The 19,677-nt window shown below is 38.3% G+C and overlaps 1 protein-coding gene across 6 annotated transcripts in view; it reads left to right on the top strand.

Moving 5' to 3' along the window:
- Nucleotides 1-19,677, top strand: part of CBFA2T2 (CBFA2/RUNX1 partner transcriptional co-repressor 2) — a 150,009-nt gene that overhangs the window by 59,699 nt on the left and 70,633 nt on the right. The window contains exon 1 of one of the 6 annotated variants that reach the window (XM_072736100.1): nucleotides 586-969. The exons of 4 other annotated variants lie outside the window; for them this stretch is intronic. The gene's annotated coding sequence lies outside the window, so the exon portion shown is untranslated. Of the gene's footprint in view, nucleotides 1-585; nucleotides 970-19,677 lie in introns of those variants that run through there. One more of the 6 variants, XM_072736102.1, reaches the window with a different exon arrangement.

The following is a 19,677-nucleotide window of genomic DNA, read 5'->3' as shown; positions in this document are numbered from 1 at the left end:
ATACCAAACATTGTTATTTCTCACATTCATATTTTCCTTGTTTTAAAACAGTTTTTGCATTGTGTTCCCCATCTTTCAGTTATAATCTTCACAGCATCAGAACCATGTTGCCTGCATTGTCTTATTTTAATCACGTGCCAGTTTTGCAGTGCTACCAAGTCTGGATCTGAGAGGCAGCTTGTGTGAATCATTTACATACATTTCTGTTTATATTCCCCAGATTAATTTGCAACTTTACATTTTTTATCCAATTGCACATTCAAAGCAGAGTTTTAATAATTCATTTTAAGAAGGAATTTGTCATAAGTAGGATTTAAAAATTGGCTCAAAGAGCAGAAGCTATTAAACAATAGCAGAAATCAGACAATATGTAGGACTTTATATAGTAATTGTTAAGCATTTGAATGTTCCCAAAAATATGAGTCTGTGTATCTCTGTGTGTCTCTACATGTTATTCCACTAGGGACTTGCACAGATAGGTTTTGCACAATATCCTTGCTGTTATTGTCAGCCATAAACAAATTACACGTATTTAACAAGTTAATGTCAGATTGGCCAGGAGCCACTGGGAGGTGTGTACTTAGTGACATCAGCTGGCAAAGAGCCCTAGTAACAGGGAGGGTTGGAAGGATAGTGGAGGGAGAGGGAGCAGGAGGGAGGGAGAAAGAGAGAGACAGAGAGACTGACTGTATCTGGGGATTCTGGCAAGGTGAAGAGCTGGTCTGTTTGGCAGGACCTTCCCATCTGGGATCCATCTGTGTTTCCCTGGAATGGGACAGGCAGCTCTAGTCAGTGAGAAATCGCAGATGTGAGAGAGCTGACACATGTCCAGCTAATGAAAGAAGGAGGAAGGCTGGTCTCAGATTGGGCTTTGAAGATTAAGAGGAGGAAAAGAGGAGCTTTTTTATATTTATTTCGAATAAATTTGGTATATTAAGAATCTGGATTGTTATAATCTGGGCATTTGGGGTAAGTACATTTTAATTTAGTTTTAGGGGCTAAAGTGGACAATTTTCTGCCTTTCAAAGCTTTTTACTAATTTCAGATTATGATCATATGAATTTTTTATATTTGGTATAGCTACTCATTGTTGGTTTGATACTTCATTTTGTTCATATATCTGTATCATTTTTCAGTTGCCACCTTTATTTGAATGCCATGCTTTTTTGAATTGAAACTTGAATCAGATATAACATGAATCCTGTGGCTAGGAAAGTAGTCTCACAAATATTTCTGTAAGGTATTTCCACATACAGTGTGTGATATTTTGAGGGGAATTTTTTTCTCCTTTAGTATGCATAATACAAATAGGCAGTGTTTAAAAGACGGCTTATAAGGTACTCTTCCTTATTGTCAGATTTTATTTCCGTGTATTCAGGTAAATTACAATTGAAAGAGAATTACAGTAAAACTAACAGTATCTTTTAATTTTAATGTAGTTGACTCTTTTTTTCTATATTACATTTTATACCTATGCTGTTTTCTTCTGTTTACTTCTTACATACAAAGTAAACAAGTAACATCACAAATCTGACTTGAATTGTCAGTTTGGAGTCATTTTGTTATAAAATAAATTCGCATGTACATAGCTATTGTATTATAGTCCTTATTTGTGAAACATAATTTAGCTTTTTGCTATTTCTGTGCATTGTATTCATGTCTTCCAGGCCTCCAAATCCAGATACCTAAGGGGAGGGAGACTGCATGGGGTTTGGGAGTTACACATATTATACAGCCATTTTTCACTAGTTTTCTGATCTCAAGCAAGTTACTTATTCTCTTTGGGTCTCTAGTTTGTGCAATTCCTGCCTGTTGTCATTTTTGGGGAAAATTTGGCAAATAGAAGGCATTCAAATTAGTTTCAGAAGTTTCTAGATGTTCATTATTTTGCTGTATTGGTTCCTAAACCCTTTGCATTTCTTCTTAAGATTTTATTTTTAAGTAATCACACCCATCTTGGGGCTTGAACTCAAAACCCTGCGATCAAAAGTTGCAGGGTCCACATACTGAGACAGCCAGGTACCCCATACACCCTTTGCATTTTTAACTTCAAATTCTTGCTAAGAATGGATCTTGTGTAGAACTCTAGTTTTCTTGGTACCTTCCTCTTCACTGTACCTACCTCCCAGATCATTCTTATCTGTTATGAATGTCATATGCTTTCTTTGTTAAGCCTCGCTATGATTATAAATGATTTGGAAAGCATTTTAAGTATTGTAATGTAAATGAGCCTGTTATATCAGAGCAGAACTTCTGAAAAAGTCAACAGGAGTGAGATACTGAATTATACTGTCTTGTCACAGTACTGTTTAAATTTTTTTTTATTGTTGAAAATTCTACTCGTTTTCAAATAGGAATTTAAGAAAATACATTTATTCCTTAAAGTTCTTCAACCCTCAATTATGTCAGTTGGGTAATTATTTTAAGAGGATAGTACAATTCAGTTTTTTCTTTCAATTTTGCAGTCAGATCTCTTGAGGTGGGGGAGACTTTTTAAAGGAATCTTTTTTAGTATATGTGCTGCCGAATCGAGCACAGGAATCTTTTTTATAAGTATTCTATTTTACCAGATTGGCCAAATTAGTAAGAATTTTCAAATTTTGGGGTTTTTATCTTGGGTTTTTTTTTTCCTCTGAGTTTGTTTTGATAGGTGAACAGTTCAGCATCTTTAGGGACTTGCCTGAATATTTGAGAAGGGCATATGGAATTTACATGACACTCCTTCAGTGAGCAAGCATTAATTGCACCCTGGGAGATGTGCTCCTTGGAAGAGTGGGGAGAAGACAACTCACTGCTGAAGTGTAGCGTAGGCTGGATCTTCTGTGAAGGGCTTACAAAAGGGATCTGCATATGCTGTGTGTCCATACTAGGAATACTTCTGATGCTGGAGTTTCAAGAAGCATTAAAAAGTGGTAAATGATATATATTTTAATATGTGAAGATCTACTGACTGCAACTAAACTGAAGGTGGTTAATTAAAAGTACTAGTAGTACCACAGAGTTCAGGAAACTAGTTGCTTGTGTTACTTAGATAATACCAAGACAATCTTTGAGTTGAATACTAAAGAAAATCATAGTACTTTCTAAAGATTATGAAAGCATTGTGAGGGCTCCTGATGGTTCAGTGGTTGAGCCTCTGCCTTTGGCTCAGGTCATGATCCTGGGGTTCCATGATCGAGTTCCTGCATCAGACTTCCTGCAGTCTTCTTCCTCTGCCTATGTCTCTGCTTCTGTGTGTCTCTCATGAATAAATAAATAAAATCTTAAAAAAAAGTATTGTGAGAAGCTTTACTGCTATGCAAAGAAGAAATCTCTCTCTCTTTTTTAAGTTGGCTCCATGCTCAATGTGGGGCTCAAACTGAGGATTCTGAGATCAAGACTTGCATACCCTACAGACTGAGCCAGCCAAGTGCCCCAGAAATCTAAATTGGCTTCCAGGAATGACCCAAGCAACGATTTTTTTTAATCAGGGGGTCATGTTGGACTGAAATTATATAATACAACATTGCCAATAAACTGATGATGAGGATAGTGACATTTACATTGCATCTTTGGAATATCAAGGAAGGATGCTTTTGAGTTTGAATAAACAACTTTTTTATTTTTAAAGATTTATTTATTCATGACAGACACACACACACAGAAAGGCAGAGACACAGGCAGAGGGAGAAGCAGGCTCCTCATAGGAACCCATTGCAGGACCTGATCCCAGGATTCCAGTATCCTGCCCTGAGCTGAAGGCAGCCGCCCAACTGCTGAGCCACCCAGGCATCCCGAATAAATATCTTTTATACACAACTGGAAGAATTTAAGTGAATCTGAAAGATTGGTTGAATCATTCATTGGAGGTTATTTGAAGTCCACTCAATGCTAGAAATGCTCCTAAGTCCCCAGAGAAAAATGTTAGGATTGAAGAGGATCTTAAGGACAGTCTAATCAAATCCATTATTTTATAGATAGAAAAACTGAGGAAAGGGTAGTGAGGCAGTAAAAAGTCATCCTGGCCTAGTGTTTAATTACCCTACTTGGTGGTTGAGCTTAGATTGGAATTGTCTTGTGAATTTTCAGGACATTCATTTTGCAATCATTTTTTGATTTCCTGTTGTATGTGATGTTATATATAGTAAGGGATAAAGTCACATAGAGGAGATAAAATGTACATGAATGCACAAAAGTAGGTAAGTCCTGGAAATTACTGCTAATTCAGGCAATCAGAGAACCTTCATGAGGCACAGTATTTGATTAGAACTTAGAACAGAAGGATTTAGACTCTTTGTCCAAAGAAACATGGTGGGTGAGTGGATGGGAAGGTTCAGTTTTCATTAGACTGCAGTGCCTTAAAGACTTTGTCAGATGCATAGCTACACAGTGTTAATATCTACTATGCTTTCTATGCTTTCGATTACGCTCTGCTGTTGTTACCTTTCCAAATCGAAGAGTAATTGTGTGCTTCTGAGATACCTATCTGTATATATACATATTCCCCCACCCCTTTTTAAAACCAGCAAGGTCTACTTTAGTATATGTGCTGCCGAAGCGAGCACTAAGCGAGGTCTAATTTAAAAGGTTTCTACTTTGCAATGTGTAGTTAATTTTCCCTCCAAGTTCACGTCAATAAATACAGGAATTAGTGATGACTCTATCTTGCAGAAAAATAACCCACTATAACTGGGTTTTATATTCTCACTGGTGGATGGGCTTTCCAAACAGTGTTTAAGACTTATGTGGCTTCATATTTATGCTCAGAAAGTTAAAATGCATATGTATTTACTTTCTAAAGCACGCCTAAATCTGCAAAAGCAACTCTGTGCTTTGTTTAAAGCAATAGCTAGTGGAAATCCCGTTAGCAGTCAATCCTGAGCAGCTTGTTGGAGATAACTAGCAAGGTTGGGTACAATTCTGTAGAGAGAATATATATATATATATATATATATATATATATATATACACACATACACACACACATATACACACACATATATATGTCTTTAGTTGCTTCTCATAGCTGGAGTTCTCAAGTAAATAGATTTACTTTATTTTTTATTTAGTTGTAGTTAGGACTGATGGAAGAAAAACAGTGAAAAGATTGTGTATAGGCTTTGGCTAATATTAGTAAGCATGAGCTGATTTAACCTTCACCTCTAAGTCCCAATTTGCTCACATGTAAAATAGAAGTAAAAATAGATGTTATTTGTATTTTAAAAAGTAACAAGCATGATGCTTGCATGCATACTGAATAAGATTTATCTTTCCATATGATTTTTCTTAGTCCCCCTTAAACATCAGAGTCACAGTAAACCAACAGACTTAGTTAAAATGTGCTTCTTGCATATTTTCAGTAAGTCTCCAAACAGGGAACCAGTCCTGCTTTCTTAACTAATTCTTAGTCATGGGAGAAGGGTGCGTGTAGAGAATGTAGCAGCCTTAAAAACTCAAACCTGTTGCTGTGTGGCAAGCTGTTAATGTTTAGGGACCTTGCATTACTTACCCTGTTGGAAGAGCTGGGGGATGGGCCGCTTGGAGGGTGACAGATGTGCCCTCTGCTGCCGGCGGGCGCGTGCCGGCTCTGTCCCTCTGCTCCCAGCACCAGGTGCAGCCATTGTTCTGGCTGGTCTCTCTTCATCCGGCCTCGTCTGTTACTCTGCTCTTTCTAGCTCATTGTTTCTGTAGGAAATTAGCATTAAAAACCCATCTGAAACCCCCATGTCCCTCAACTGCAGGTGACTGTTATTGGCCCCAGCTGCCACCCTTGCGCTTGATTACTTCCATATGGGTCTGTGCAAAGAAGTAGTAGCCATTTATTGATTTCCACCACAACCCCCACCTCTATTACTCAAACGATAATACCCTGAAATCTATTAGACCCCCAATAGGCTGTATAGCTCAGTTGGCACTACAACTGTGATGAACGTTTTACAAGCAAAACTAATTACACCCTCTCCCCCTTTACCACCTCCTACACCTAAATGTTAAATGTAAAAAAACTAGAGTGTCATAAGTGGAATAGTAAATCTTTCAAATGTTTGGAGATGAATCTGTTTCTGAGTGGTAAAGCTTTTTAGACTTTGGATGGGCTTTTATGGAAAATTTTAGTCATTGGTTTAAATATTTCATATCACACCCATAACATTCAAGCAAACCATTGGCCGAGTAAGCTCCTAGGGTGGGTGGGGGTGACACAGAAATTTTGGTCATGTGTTTTTGAGTTTATTAAATTTAATTGGGATGGGCAGTACATTAGGAAAGGGGCCTAGTTTAAAATGATAATGTTTTATGGGAAAACTGCATGCAGTCAAAATTAGTTAAATCCTTTAATTTTACATTTTGTTGTTTGACTTCTGTGTTTACACAAATGGTTTTTCCAGTTTATTTATTAGGATAAATACCACAGTGAGGAATTTGGTATCCTAGACTTCTTTCTTCCTTCATCCATAAACAAATGTAAGTGTTTTATTTTGGTTATTGGTCTAAATCAAGATTGTAATCTCAAACAGGTTACCAGGCTTAAGACCCAAATAGAAATTGTTCTTGGCTCCTGATTGTGACCTTGACAAAGTCACTACTCCTATCAAGGAAAGGAATCTGGTAGCTTTTTAAGTAAGTAGCCCAGAAAATTACTAGGGAGGCAATTGACTAATATCTTTTAATTGCTCAGTGCTTTTTTTTATTTTAATAAATATTTTATTTATTTATTCATGAGAGACGCAGAGAGAGAGAGGGGGGGAGGGCAGAGACATAGGCAGAAGGAAAAGCAGGCTCCCTGCAGGGAGCCTGACGTGAGACTCGATCCCGGTCCCCAGGATCAGGCCCTGTGCTGAAGGCTGCACTAAACCGCTGAGCCACCCGGGCTGCCCTGCTCAGTGTTTAGTTGTGCAGCACAGTCATAAAGTAAAATCTTGAGTTTGTAACTTTTCTTTTCTTTAAATTTTATTTATTTATTCATGAGAGACAGAAAGAGAGAGAGAAAGAGAAAGAAAGAGAAAGGCAGAGATACAGGTAGAGGGAGAAGCAGGGTCCATGCAGGGAGCCTGATACGGAACTTGATCCCGGGTCTCCAGGATCAGGCCCTGGGCTAAAGGCAGTGCTAAGCTGCTGAGCCACCTGGGCTGCCCAGTTTGTAACTTTTCAAATTAAGATTTTTTTTTTAAATTAATTAATTAATTTATTTATGATAGTCACAGAGAGAGAGAGAGAGGCAGAGACACAGGCAGAGGGAGAAGCAGGCTCCATGCACCGGGAGCCCGACGTGGGATTCGATCCCGGGTCTCCAGGATCGTGCCCTGGGCCAAAGGCAGGCGCCAAACCTCTGCGCCACCCAGGGATCCCTCAAATTAAGATTTTTAATAATTCTGATATGTAAAGCAACAGTTTCAGTGTTTTAAACATAGCTGTCTGGGGGATCCCTGGGTGATTTAGCTCCTGCTTTCTGCCTGGGGTGTGTTCCTGGAGTCCCGCATCCGGCTCCCTGCGTGAAGGAGCCTACCTCTCTCTCTCTCTCTCTCTCTCTCTCTCTCTCTCTCTCTGAGTGTGTGTCTCTCATGAATAAATAAATAAAATGTTTTTAAAAAAACTTAGCTATGTGATACTTCTAAATAATTACAGAATTTAAGACCATTTCTGTTGGGAAAATGTCTTTTTGCCTTTCTTCTTCTTTGTCTTTCTCTTCTGTAATTTTTAAAAGGTCCTAGAATTTGAAGAATTGTCAGCTAGCATTTTACCTAACAGCACCTATGAAGGCAAGTCTCCAGGTAAAGTGGTGTGATTACATTTACAGCAGGTTATAATTTGTAGTTTTTGTAGAGTCTTTTATGAGCTTTTAAATTTGCTGCCTCATTTAAGCAGTGGAGTTAATGCAAGATTAGGTCAGGAAGGAGGAGAGTTGAGATTTGAAACAGTCTCCTGGCACTGAATTAAGTGCTTTCTTTTGAAGTTCGGAGCTGGTAAAAGTCGGAACTGATTGTAGGCATGATATTGCATCAGATATTACTGTCTTGATCTGTACAGGTGTTCTTAAAAGTTTTTCTTTGTTTTTCATGAAGAATGGGGTTTTCCTTTAGTGGCCGGTCTGAAAGATAATAGTTCTTTTATTCTTTCAAAGGAAAAGAAGCCTACAGTTCAGTGCAAAACTGATTTTCTCTTCATCCCTTTTATTTTTATTTTTTAAAATTTTAAAAAGATTTTCTTTATTTATTCATGAGAGACACAGAGAGAGAGAGAGAGAGAGAGAGAGAGAGAGAGGCAGAGGGAGACATAGGCAGAGGGAGAAGCAGGCTCCCTATAGGGAGCCCGATGTGGGACCCAGTCCAAGGACTTTAGGATCACACCCTGGGCCGAAGGCCACCCAAGGCGTCCCTTCTCTTCATCCCTTTTAATAAATTGCTCATACCATTCCTGGATCTAATGCCATAATGAAGATGCCAGTAGCTTTTTTTGTTTTTGAATGGGAACTATATCTTCAAAAGCAGAGTATATATCTGCTGCCCCAAATAGGGAAGCATGAGAAATAGCCACATATGCTTTGATTGCCCAAAGAATATTAATAGTAGAGATTCTTCAACAGGGCTTTAACTGGAGTGAGGCCAGTGAGGTACCTCAGCAAAAAAATTGAAGCGTCACTCCCATGGTTGGCTCTGCACTTCAGTTTTGGGCTGTAGGAACCTTATTTCCACCCTCCCATCCTGGCACTGCTCTTCAGTCATGTCTGAAGTAGGAGGAAGATTGCAGATTTGGTAATTGACATAGAATTGTTGTTTTCCACCTTTATTTTGGAAAGTGAAAGAAGTGTTTGTCTTATAAGCCAAGGGAACTCTCTCTAACACCCCATCTTTGAAAAGCGTGTCTGGAGGAAGGGCAGGAGAACCATTGACTCGACTTGGGAATTCTGTTTTCTGGAGTCATTTTCAAACACTTCAATACAAGTATTTGAAAGTCCTTCAGCTTTTTGGTTCGTTTGTTTGTTTAATGTGCCACTTTAATCTACCTTCTCCTGTTTTGCCTATATAAATCAATACATACACTTAACTGGACAAATGAAAATAGTGGATGAGTTTGAAGATAGACATTCAAAGGATATTCCATGCTCCATATTTCCTACTCTTTTGAGAGTGATTGCTCAGTACCCTTTATTCTGCAGTCTCATCTTCTGTGGTTTATCCACATCTATATGCTGATAGCTCCTAAGTTTATATCTTTAAGTCATATTTGTCTTTTGAGCTCCAGAATTCTCTTACTGCCTACTGAATGAATACTTGGCATTTGTCAAACTTGTGTTGTTTAGATATATAGTTATAAATTTTTCAGTCTTACTGGCTTTTAAGCAAGATGTATGAAAACTTTCACTGTGATTTGTGTTATCCACTTTTCTTGGCAATTCTGTCAAAATCTTGTTTTTGAACCTATGTTGTATACATACTTAGTTCTGAATTATTATATTTTCCTAATGAATCATTCTTTTGTCATTTGGATAAGGACCTTGTTTTTAGGGATGCCTGGGTGGTTCAGTGGTTGAGTATCTGCCTTCAGCTCAGGGTGTGATCCTGTGGTCCCAGGATCTAGTCCCACATCAGGCTCCCCTCGAGGAGCCTGCTTCTCCCTCTGCCTCTGTCTCTGCCTCTCTCTGTGTGTCTCTCATGAATAAATAAATAAAATCTTTAAAAAAAATGACCATTTTTGGTCCTGAATCATGGTTTTTTGGATTAAAGCCTATTTTCTCTAATACTAACATTTGCTAATACATTTGCCTGTTTTCATCATTTTTTTAACCTTTCAGCACTGCTAGGGTTTCGACATGAGTCCTATGAATATCAAATACTTGGAACTTGTTTGTTTGAATTCAATCTAGACATATTCTTTTACGTGGTAATTGGTCTGTTTATGTTTAATGGGTTAGTGCTGTATTTAGACTTATTAGTATCATATTAGGTTTTTTTTTTTAAGATTTTATTTACAACATTTCATGATTCAGAACTTGTCAATCTCAATATATTACCACTGTCAAGGATTTGATTGTCACTTTTATAACTCACCTCTAGTTGAAAGAATAATTATTTTTACATCTAATATTAATTCAGGTTTATTATCATTATCTACTCATTATTTCATATTTATTATAATTTTTCCTTCTTGGTTAATTTTCCTTCCTGCCTAACTACCTCTGTTAATAGTTCTTAGAGAAATAGTCTATGAGTGGTAAATTCTTTTTTATGTGTCTGAAAATATCTTTATTTCACTTTTATTTTAATGATGGTTAACAGAGGTTAGATGGTATAAGCTGATAGTTATTTTCCATGAGCACTTGAGTGGTGATTTGTGGTGTTCTGGAGATGTGAAGTCTGCTTCCAGTCACATTGGTTTTTGTTCCTTTGTTGGGTTATATTTTCCTCCGTGGTTATTTTTAAGATTTTCTTCTTTAGGCTTGGTGTTCTGCAGTAGTACTATGGTGAGGTAAGTTGTGGATTTATTTGTACTGAGGACTTAGTATACTCCTTTAATCTGAGAATTCAGGTCTTCAGTTCTAGAAAATTTTTGTCTATGACCTCTTTGAATAGTGCCTCCTTTCCCTACTCTCTTTTGCTCTTTTATCTCCTAGAATTCTGCTAGATGTATGTCATATTCTCTTATACTATTCTGTTTACTATCTTTTGTATTTTTTACCTTATGTCTTTGTGTACTGCATACTAGGTGATTTCCTCAGCACTATCTTCTAGTGCTCCACTTTTTAACTCCGTCTGATATGCTCTTCAAAATGTTCATTGGGTATTTCCTTTCTAGAAGTTCTATTTAATTTTTTTATAAATATGCTTTAAAGAAACTCATGTCCAGTCCTCTCATTATATTCTTTATCTCTCTCTTTTTTTTAAGATTTTATTTATTTATTCATGATTGACACACAACACACACAGAGGCAGAGACCCAGGCAGAGGGAGAAGCGGGCTCCGTGCTGGGAGCCCGATGTGGGACTCAAACCCTGGATTCCTGGATCACGCCCTGGGCTGAAGGCGGTGCTAAACCACTGAGCCACCTGGGCTGCCCCATGATAATGAATTTAAGTGAATGATATCAAGGGAGTTCTTTGTACTGTTCATGAAAGTTTGAGTTTTTTGTTTTTAAGGAATATTTCTAAGTTGGGATAAAGGAAATGAAGTACTGAGCAATAAATATAGTTAACAAGAAGAGTACTGGTCAATTTAGGGCTCCCTGAAGAAGTAAACTGAGCTGTTATCTGAATGACAATAAACAAGTTAACCTAGGGGATAGCATATGCAAGAATATTCCAGACAGAGAAAGGTATGCGAAAGTCTTATGGTGGGAATGAACTTGATATGTTCAATTGGTACAATAATGACGAGTGTAGTACATGAAAAGAAGAGGATAGAGAAGAAGTTAGAGAGAGAGAAGACAGCTCTAATAGATGTTTGTAAACCAGGGCGAGGAATTTGGATTTTATTCTAAGAGTGATTGGTACCCAGTGAAGGGGAAGTAGCATGACCTTATTTATATTTTATAAGGATCACCTTTCCTGTGGTACAGAGAAAGAATTGTATGAGGGCATGGCTGACAGCAATAAAACTAGAAGTAAAAAGTTTGGATTAGGTTCATGGTAGTGCAAGATAAATGATTTTGGTATGTTTTGCTGGTATGTTTGGTGGTAGTAGAATTTCCTTTTCTTTCTTTTTTAATTTTTTTAAAGATCTTGTTTATTCATGAGAGACAGAGAGAGAGAGAGAGAGAGAGAAAGAGAGAGAGAGAGACATAGGCAGAGGGAGAAGCAGACTCCCTGCAAGGAGCTTGATGTGGAACTCTATCCAGGATTGCGGGATCATACCCTGAGCCAGAGGCAGATGCCCAACTGCTAAGCTACTCAGGCATCCCAGGTAGGTAGAATTTTCAGAACTTCTTGATGAATTGACTATTGAGCAAGAGAGAATACTTCCAAATAATTAGCATATCTGCCCTCATTGTTGTTGTTGTTGTTGTTGTTGTTGTTTTAAGAATTATTTATTTATGGTGGGGGGGTAGGTAGAGACATAGGCAGAGGGAGAAACAGGCTCTTCTCAGGAGCCGGATGTGGGACTCAATCTCAGATTCATGACCTGAGCGGGATCATGACCTGAGTGGAAAGCAGATGCTCAACTACTGAGCCACCCAGGAGCCTCTCTGCCCTCATTGTTATTCTTCCATTTATGTAAATACTTATTAAGTGCTCACTTTGGGAGAAAAAGGTAGTAGATGATTAATAAGTAATATATGTAGTCTACAAGATATATTTTTTATATATTTTAAAAATGCTTGATTGTATACAAAAATGAGAAATGCTGGGGCACCTGAGTGGCTCAGTAAGTTGGGCATTTGCCTTCTGCTTAGGCCATGATCCACGGTCCCAGGATCCAGCCCTACCCTGGGTTGCCTGCTTAGTAGGGGTCTACTTCTTCCTCTCCCTCTGCTCCTCCCCCTACTCCCCCTCTCTCTCTCCTTCAATCTCTCTCTTGCTCAAATAAATAAATAAAATCTTTTTCTGTTTGTTTTTTGTTAAATGAAAAATGCAGGACGCCTGGGTGGCTCAGTGGTTGAGCATCTGCCTTTGGCTCAGGTCGTGATCCTGAGTTCCTGGGATTGAGTCCTGTGTTGGGGTTCCTGCGGGAGCCTGCATCTCCCTCTGCCTTTTTCTCTGCCTCTTTCTCTGTTTCTCTCATGAATAAATAAATAAAATCTTTTTTAAAAACTGAGAAATGTGGGGGATCCCTGGGCGGCTCAGCGGTTTGGCACCTGCCTTCGGCCCAGGGCATGATCCTGGAGTCCCAGGATTAAGTCCCACATTGGGCTCCCTTTATGGAGCCTGTTTCTCCCTCTGCCTGTGTCTCTGCCTCTCTGTCTCTCATGAATAAAATCTTTTTTAAAAAAAGAGAGAAATGCTAAGGAGAGAGGGAAAGGGCTTAAGAAATCCAGGTTAAGTAGAGGTAAGTATGGAAAGGGTGAGGATGGTCCCACCTGAAAAGGTGGTGATTTTGAGTATGCAAAGAGGTGATGGGTATAAAAGGTTCAGCATTTTATATGACACACTGTGCCTCTCACCTTTTGAGAACATATGATGAAGGTTGAAGATGATAGTTAATTGTGGAGTACAGTCTTGACTCTACCTGTGATGTTACATATATCTTTTTGAGCATAGGCAGGAAATCACCAAATGAAAGGCTAAAGAATTTGGAGTAAGGTTTAAAGAAATATAGCTCTCAGTGAGGCATGAAATGTACATGTGAAAACATTCATAATAGTGCAGGACTAATTTAATAATCCCCTCGTCTTTACAAATAATTTGCAAGGTCTGTTTACTTGTTTCCAGATAGATTTTTTAGGTGGTGGGAAGCCTGGATGGCTCAGTAGTTGAGTGTCCACCTTTGGCTCAGGTCATGGTCCCAGGGTCCTTGAATCAAGCCCCTCACAATCATTCTCCCTTTTCATATGTCTCTGCCTCTCTTTCTGTGTCTGTCATGAATAAATAAATAAATAAAATCTTTAAAAAAAACTTAGATTTTTAGGTGGTATATGATAAAAGATTTAAAAGCCCTTAAAACCAGCAGAGGACCAAGAACCAAGGAATTTGAAGAAGGATCCTGAGTGAATGAAGCTGTTGCCACTCAGCCCTACATTAACCTTTTAGCTAAAAACTTTGTGTTTTTACCTTGTTTTCATCATCTGGTTAGAGAACACCTATCTCAAAAGAGTCTTTTATCCTAGCCTAGTGAATCAGGAAAGGGTATGCTGGGAAGAGGTGATACTGAGGTCAGCTGTTCATGTATGAATAAAAGCCTGGAGAAGATTAAGAAAAGGTTCCCTGTAAAGTATCAGGTCAAAAGTAGAGGATAATAAGTCTAGAAAGGTAGTCAGTATCTTGGTTATACAGCATATCTTCTGCTGTGTTCAGGACCATTAACAGCTTTCAGAGTTTGTTATTTCTGTTTTTGATTTAATCAAAGAAATGTGACTTGATTGGAATTTTGGTGATGGAGGCTTCTGGGCGAAAGGTGTATTTCATCGAGATAGTCTTAAAGTCAGGGAGAACATTTTGTTTTTTTTTTTTTTTTTTTTTTTTCAGGGAGAACATTTTGAAGTGATATATAGGCAAGAGATTGTGACAGTCAGAATTTTGTCTGTTGTCGGTTGAATAGAGAGGGCCAGAGGATTTAAACCGGATTGGGGGAATGATGCGATGCAAAGTAATGATTTGTTTGTTTGTTTATAAAAGATTTTATTTATTTATTCATGGGAGACAGAGAGAGAGAGAGAGAGAGGCACAGACAGGCAGAGGGAGAAACAGCCTCCGTGCAGGGAGCCCCATGTGGGACTCGATCCCAGGACTCCGGCATCATGCCCTGAGCCAAAGGCAGACACCCAACCACTGAGCCACCTAGTCGTCCTATGATTGGTTTTAAATACAAATGAAAACGAAAAGAGTGAGCTTATCAGTTGTTGGTTTTAATGTGGCCTGTAAAGGGTTTTTGTGCTTTCAAAGGGGGTTTAGAAAACTGAATAAGCTTGGGTGCTATATGTATTTTATTAGACATTTGGGGGTGCCAAAATAATTTCTGAAATATTTCTAGCAACTTTATTTTCATTTTTTTATCTACAAGATGAAAAAGTAAATTCTGGGGTTCTTTTTGATTAAATTAGCAAACCATATGGTGTTTACACAGACTGACTGCTATGCAAGGTGGCTATGTTATTTTTCTCTTTCAGGATATGATGTTTTACCTGATGCCAGTGTTCTCAAGCATTTATTTTCTAGTGAACAGTATGTGAAACAATTATTCTAGTCATATTCTTTTTTATTTCATTTTATGTATTTATTTTTAAATTTAAATCCAGTATAGTTAATATACAGTGTTAGATTTAAGGTGTATAGTATAGTGATTCAACAATTCCATGTATTATTACTCAGTGTTGCTCAAGATAAGTGTACTCTTAATACCCTTTACCTATTTTACAACTTCACCACCTCCTCTCTGGTAACCATCTGTTTGTCCTCTATAGGTAAGAGTCTGTTTTTTAGTTTGCCTCTCTCCCCCCCACCTTTATTCATTTGTTTTGTTTCTTAAATTGTACACACGAGGGAAGTCATATGGTACTTGTTTTTCTCTGACTGGCTTATTTCACTTAGCATTACATTCTGTAGATCCATCCATGTTGTTGCAAATGACAAGATCTCATTCTTTTTTTATGGTTGAATAATATTCCACCACTCACACACATCTTTTTCTGTTCATCTATTGATGGACACTTGGGCTGCTTCCATAATTTGTCTATTGTAAATAAAGCTGCAGTAAATGTAGGGGAGCATGTATACCTTTCATCCCAACATCCCCTTAGTGTTTTCATATTCTTTGGGTAAATAACCAGTAATGTGATTACTGGATTATAGGGCAGTTCTATCTTTAATTTTTTTTAAAGATTTTATTTATTCATGAGAGACACACACACAGAGACAGAGACAGGAGCAGGCTAGCCAGGAGGCACCTGATGTGGGACTCGACCGAGATCCCAGGATCACACTCTGAGCCAAAGGTAGATGCTCAACTGCTGAGCCATCCAGGTATCCCTATCTTTAATTTTTTGAGTAAGTTCTATACTGTCTTCTACAGTGGCTGCACCAGTTTGCCTTTCCACCAACAGTGTGTGAGGGTTCCTATTTCACTGTATCCTCACCAACATTTATGTTTTTGATTTTAGCCATTCTGACCTGTGTGAGGTGATGTCTCATTGTGGTTTTGATTTGCATTTCCCTGATGATGAGTATCTTTTAATGTATCTGTTGGCCATTTGTATGTCTTCATGGGAGAAATGTCTGTTCATGTCTTCTGCCCACTTTTAGTTGGATTATTTGGGTGTTTTTATGTTGAGTTATATAAATTCTTTGTATATTTTTGTTTTGTTTTTAAGTAATCTGCATCCAATGTGAGACCTTTGAACTCACTACCTGGAGATGAAGAGTAGCATGCTCTACCACTGACTAGTGAGCATGGTGCCAGGTGCCTTATCTTACATATTTTGGATACTAACTTTTTACTGCATATGTCATCTGCAAACATCTTCTCCCATTCCATAGGTTGTATTTTAGTTTTATTGGTTGTTTCTTTTGCTGTGCAGAAGCTTTTCATTTTGATATAGTCCCAATAGTTTCTTTTTGTTGTTGTTTCCCTTGCCTCAGGAGACATACCTAGAATGATGTTATGGCCAGTGTCAGAGAAATTACTGCCTGAGACTCTTCTAGGATTTTTATGGTTTCAGGTCTCATATTTTGGTCCTTAATCAATTTTGAGTTTATTTTTGTGTATGGTGAAGAAGGTGGTCCAATTTCATCCTTTTGCATTTTGCTATCCAGTTTTCCCAACACCATTTATTTGTTGAAGAGATTCTAGTCACATTTTTTCTTTTTTAAAAGATTTATTCATGAGAGAGACACAGAGAGTGGCAGAGATCTAGGCAGAGGGAGAACCAGGTCCCCTGGGGGGAGCCTGATGTGGAACTCAATCCCAAGACCCCAGGACCACAACCGGAGCTGCTGAACCAACTGAGCCACGCAGGTGCCCCTAGTCACATTCTTTCTGAATGCCTCAATATGTATAGATGTCACCATTTATATAGTGTTTAGCCCTACTTTTGTATTAGTTTAATATTTTTTTAAAAACCTAAATCTTCACTATAGGTTTATTTGTTGCTTTCCAACCTTTTCACATTATAGCACACAGAGAAATTGGTAATTCTGATTGGTCATTCCAGGCTGAGGAAATCAATATCTCAGTACACCCAGTCATTCATACCTCTTCATTGTTTCTTGGCATACAGCTTGAGAAGTTCTGCTCTAATAGAAAAGGTATAGAAACCTGTCTATATTGCATTTTAGCTAACTGGAATTTCTAGGCTCTATGATATGCTAGGTATCAGATATGCTAGGTAATTGCTATGGCTATAAAAGCCAAGAGCTCAAGGAACTCCATTGGATCGCTCAGAGAGACAGTCACAAACAAATGGTGGCACATTATGACAAAGGACATTGCTCAGGTTTTTTTGTTTTGTTTTGTTTTTGTTTTTAAGATTTTATTTATTTATTTGAGAGAGCAGAGAGAGAGAGAGCATGAGTGGGAGGAGGGACGGAGGGAGAGGGAGAAGCAGGCTTCCCACAGAGCAAGGAGCCCGAAGTGGGGCTCAATTCCAGGACCCTGGGATCATGACCTGAGCTGAAGGCAGGCCCTTAACTGACTGAGCCATCTGGGCGCTCCTTTCATGCAGGTATCTATAAGGATCTGTGAGAGGGCAGATTTGGGAAAGTTTCACTCTGTCAGAGGGCAGTTGAGTCTCTGGGTGGGCTAATGAGGTGAGGTTTGGGTTGAGCCTTAAAGTAGAAGTTTCCAAAGTGACTGAATCAAGGAAGGCAGTCAAACTTTGGAGAGGGAACAGTCTGTTTTATAGGCTCTGTGTCTGTTTAATTTCTATTGGAGATCTCCTCTTAATATATAAGTAGATATCAGAACTTAGAAGTTTGCTGTGATGGCCACATGGTTATTTGCCCTGCTAAAGTGCCCATCTACCTTCCACTTACGTTCTTTCGATTTAGTCTGCACTATAGTGCACCCTTATATTTGCATTGTACTTTTAATTTTCAAATCTGTTTATCTTTATATACCTCCCCCCACCAAGGGATGGGGCAATAAAAACATGGTGGTAGTATTTTTATTTTTACGGAGGAGAAACTGAGACATTGCCATCATATCAGCAATTTTCCCCCCAGGCTTGGTCTTTAAAAGGCAGGAATATAAAATCTTGAAGAGAAATTTCTATGATGACTGTCAGTTCCCAGATAATTTCTTTTTCCTTTGCTTTGATTCCAAAGGGATCTGTTTAACAGGAAGAACCTCTCACAGTTCTCTGGGCACACCCATAGTGCTGACTTGATGGGGCAATGACCAGGAGGGAACAAGCCAGCAACACAGACTGCACGGTTGCTGATCACAGAGCTCACAGCCTGACATCTGCAAGGTGCAGCTGTAGCCTTTTGCTGCAGCATATTCTTATTTCTGCTCCTACTTGCTGAAGAAGCACAGAGTTTCAAAGAAGAATGCAAGATAAACCATTCCAAACAGAGTATGCTCCACCTCAAGGACTTATATTCTCTATTGGGTGAAGCTGTCGATAAGATCCCAGAGTTGGTACTTTTCCCAGTTCATTTATTGCCATGTTTATTCCATCTTCCCCCATACCAATTTTAGTTTACTGCCAAAATAAGATTGAGCTATCTTAACAGATGAATTGAGTAGGTGCTAATTGCGTCACTAAAATGTTTGCCAAAGAGATCTTATTTTCTAGCTGGTTTTGACCTGTTTCTATCCTACAGTCTCTCTTAGAAAACACAGTAGAAATGCCTGGTAATGTTTTAGGGTGTCATTGTTAAAGCAGTAGTGGTTGTTATTATTATTGTAGTTTTTAAAAGATTTTCTTTATTTGAGAAAGAGAGAACACAGAGGGAGAGAGAGAAGGGGAAGGAAAAGCAGACGCACCCCTGAATGGAGAGCCTGACGTGGAGCTTGATCCCAGGACCTTGAGATCATACCCTGAGCCAAAAGTAGACACTTAATCCACTGAGCCACCCAGGCACCCCTAAAACAGTAATTTGAATGAGCAGTGATGGGTATTGATCCCTTATATTTGTGCCTATACATCGTATTTACCCCTTTTTCTTTTGGAAATACTGAAGGAAATGGCTTTTTTTTAATCATTTATTTTGATGATCTATACTGGGAAGATAATTAATTTTGAGAATCTATACAGGTGTGGTGCCAACATTTTCAAAATTACGGTTTTAATTTTTCTTACTCTTCAATCCATTCATTTGACAGAGTGGGCTTGCTTTGTCAGAAGCCTCTCTGATTATCAGCTGAGGACATAAATGGGTTCCTACTTAATAGCTTCTACTTTGCAGTATTCTAACTTGGGCCCATTTCAGCTATAGACTCTACATTTAACTTCACAGATCTGTGAAGAAAGACAGAAACTGTACAGAAATATGAAGTCTCTCCTCTAAGATCAATGTTCATTTCTTTTCTCATTAAATTCTTGGTCACAATGTACAAACTTGATTGAGTGCTAGCCGTCTAATAATTTACCCTTTCAGCATCATTCAGTGTAGATTTCTTTTGCTATAGTTACAGGCTCAGAACTCAAACAGAACTGTCACATCTTAACTATATGACCTTGGACTTAATTTTACTTCCTTGAGTTTTTTTTTCTGGCTGAGTAAAGCGTTAATCTTGGTGGTACCTTCCATGGTGTGTAAATACACTGTTAACAGAGTGGTTAGTACCATTCTTTGCACATAATAAATAAATGTTATGTTATTGTTTGCAAATGAATGGAATGGGAGTAATATTTATTATTCTTATTGCTTCTTGACTTCTATTATCCTTCTGTGCAAGAAAGTCCCCCTACTCAAACCTTAAGTAAATTGGAAACCTGAAGAAAAAAATTGGAAAGCTGCTTTATTATCAGCATGTATTAAGAAAAGGTGTATTGTATTCATGAGTATATGAAGAAAGGCTTTTAAATCAGTTTTCCTTTGTTATCAGTTGGTCACTTTTTTTTTTTTAGTTGGTCGCTTTTTAGTGCTGTAAATAAATGGCTGCATAATAC

The sequence above is a fragment of the Vulpes vulpes genome, chromosome 14 (genome assembly GCF_048418805.1).
Source record: "Vulpes vulpes isolate BD-2025 chromosome 14, VulVul3, whole genome shotgun sequence".
NCBI lineage: Eukaryota > Metazoa > Chordata > Mammalia > Carnivora > Canidae > Vulpes > Vulpes vulpes.
Note: the sequence above shows the minus strand (reverse complement) of the source record. Positions and strands in the feature narration are given on the sequence as shown.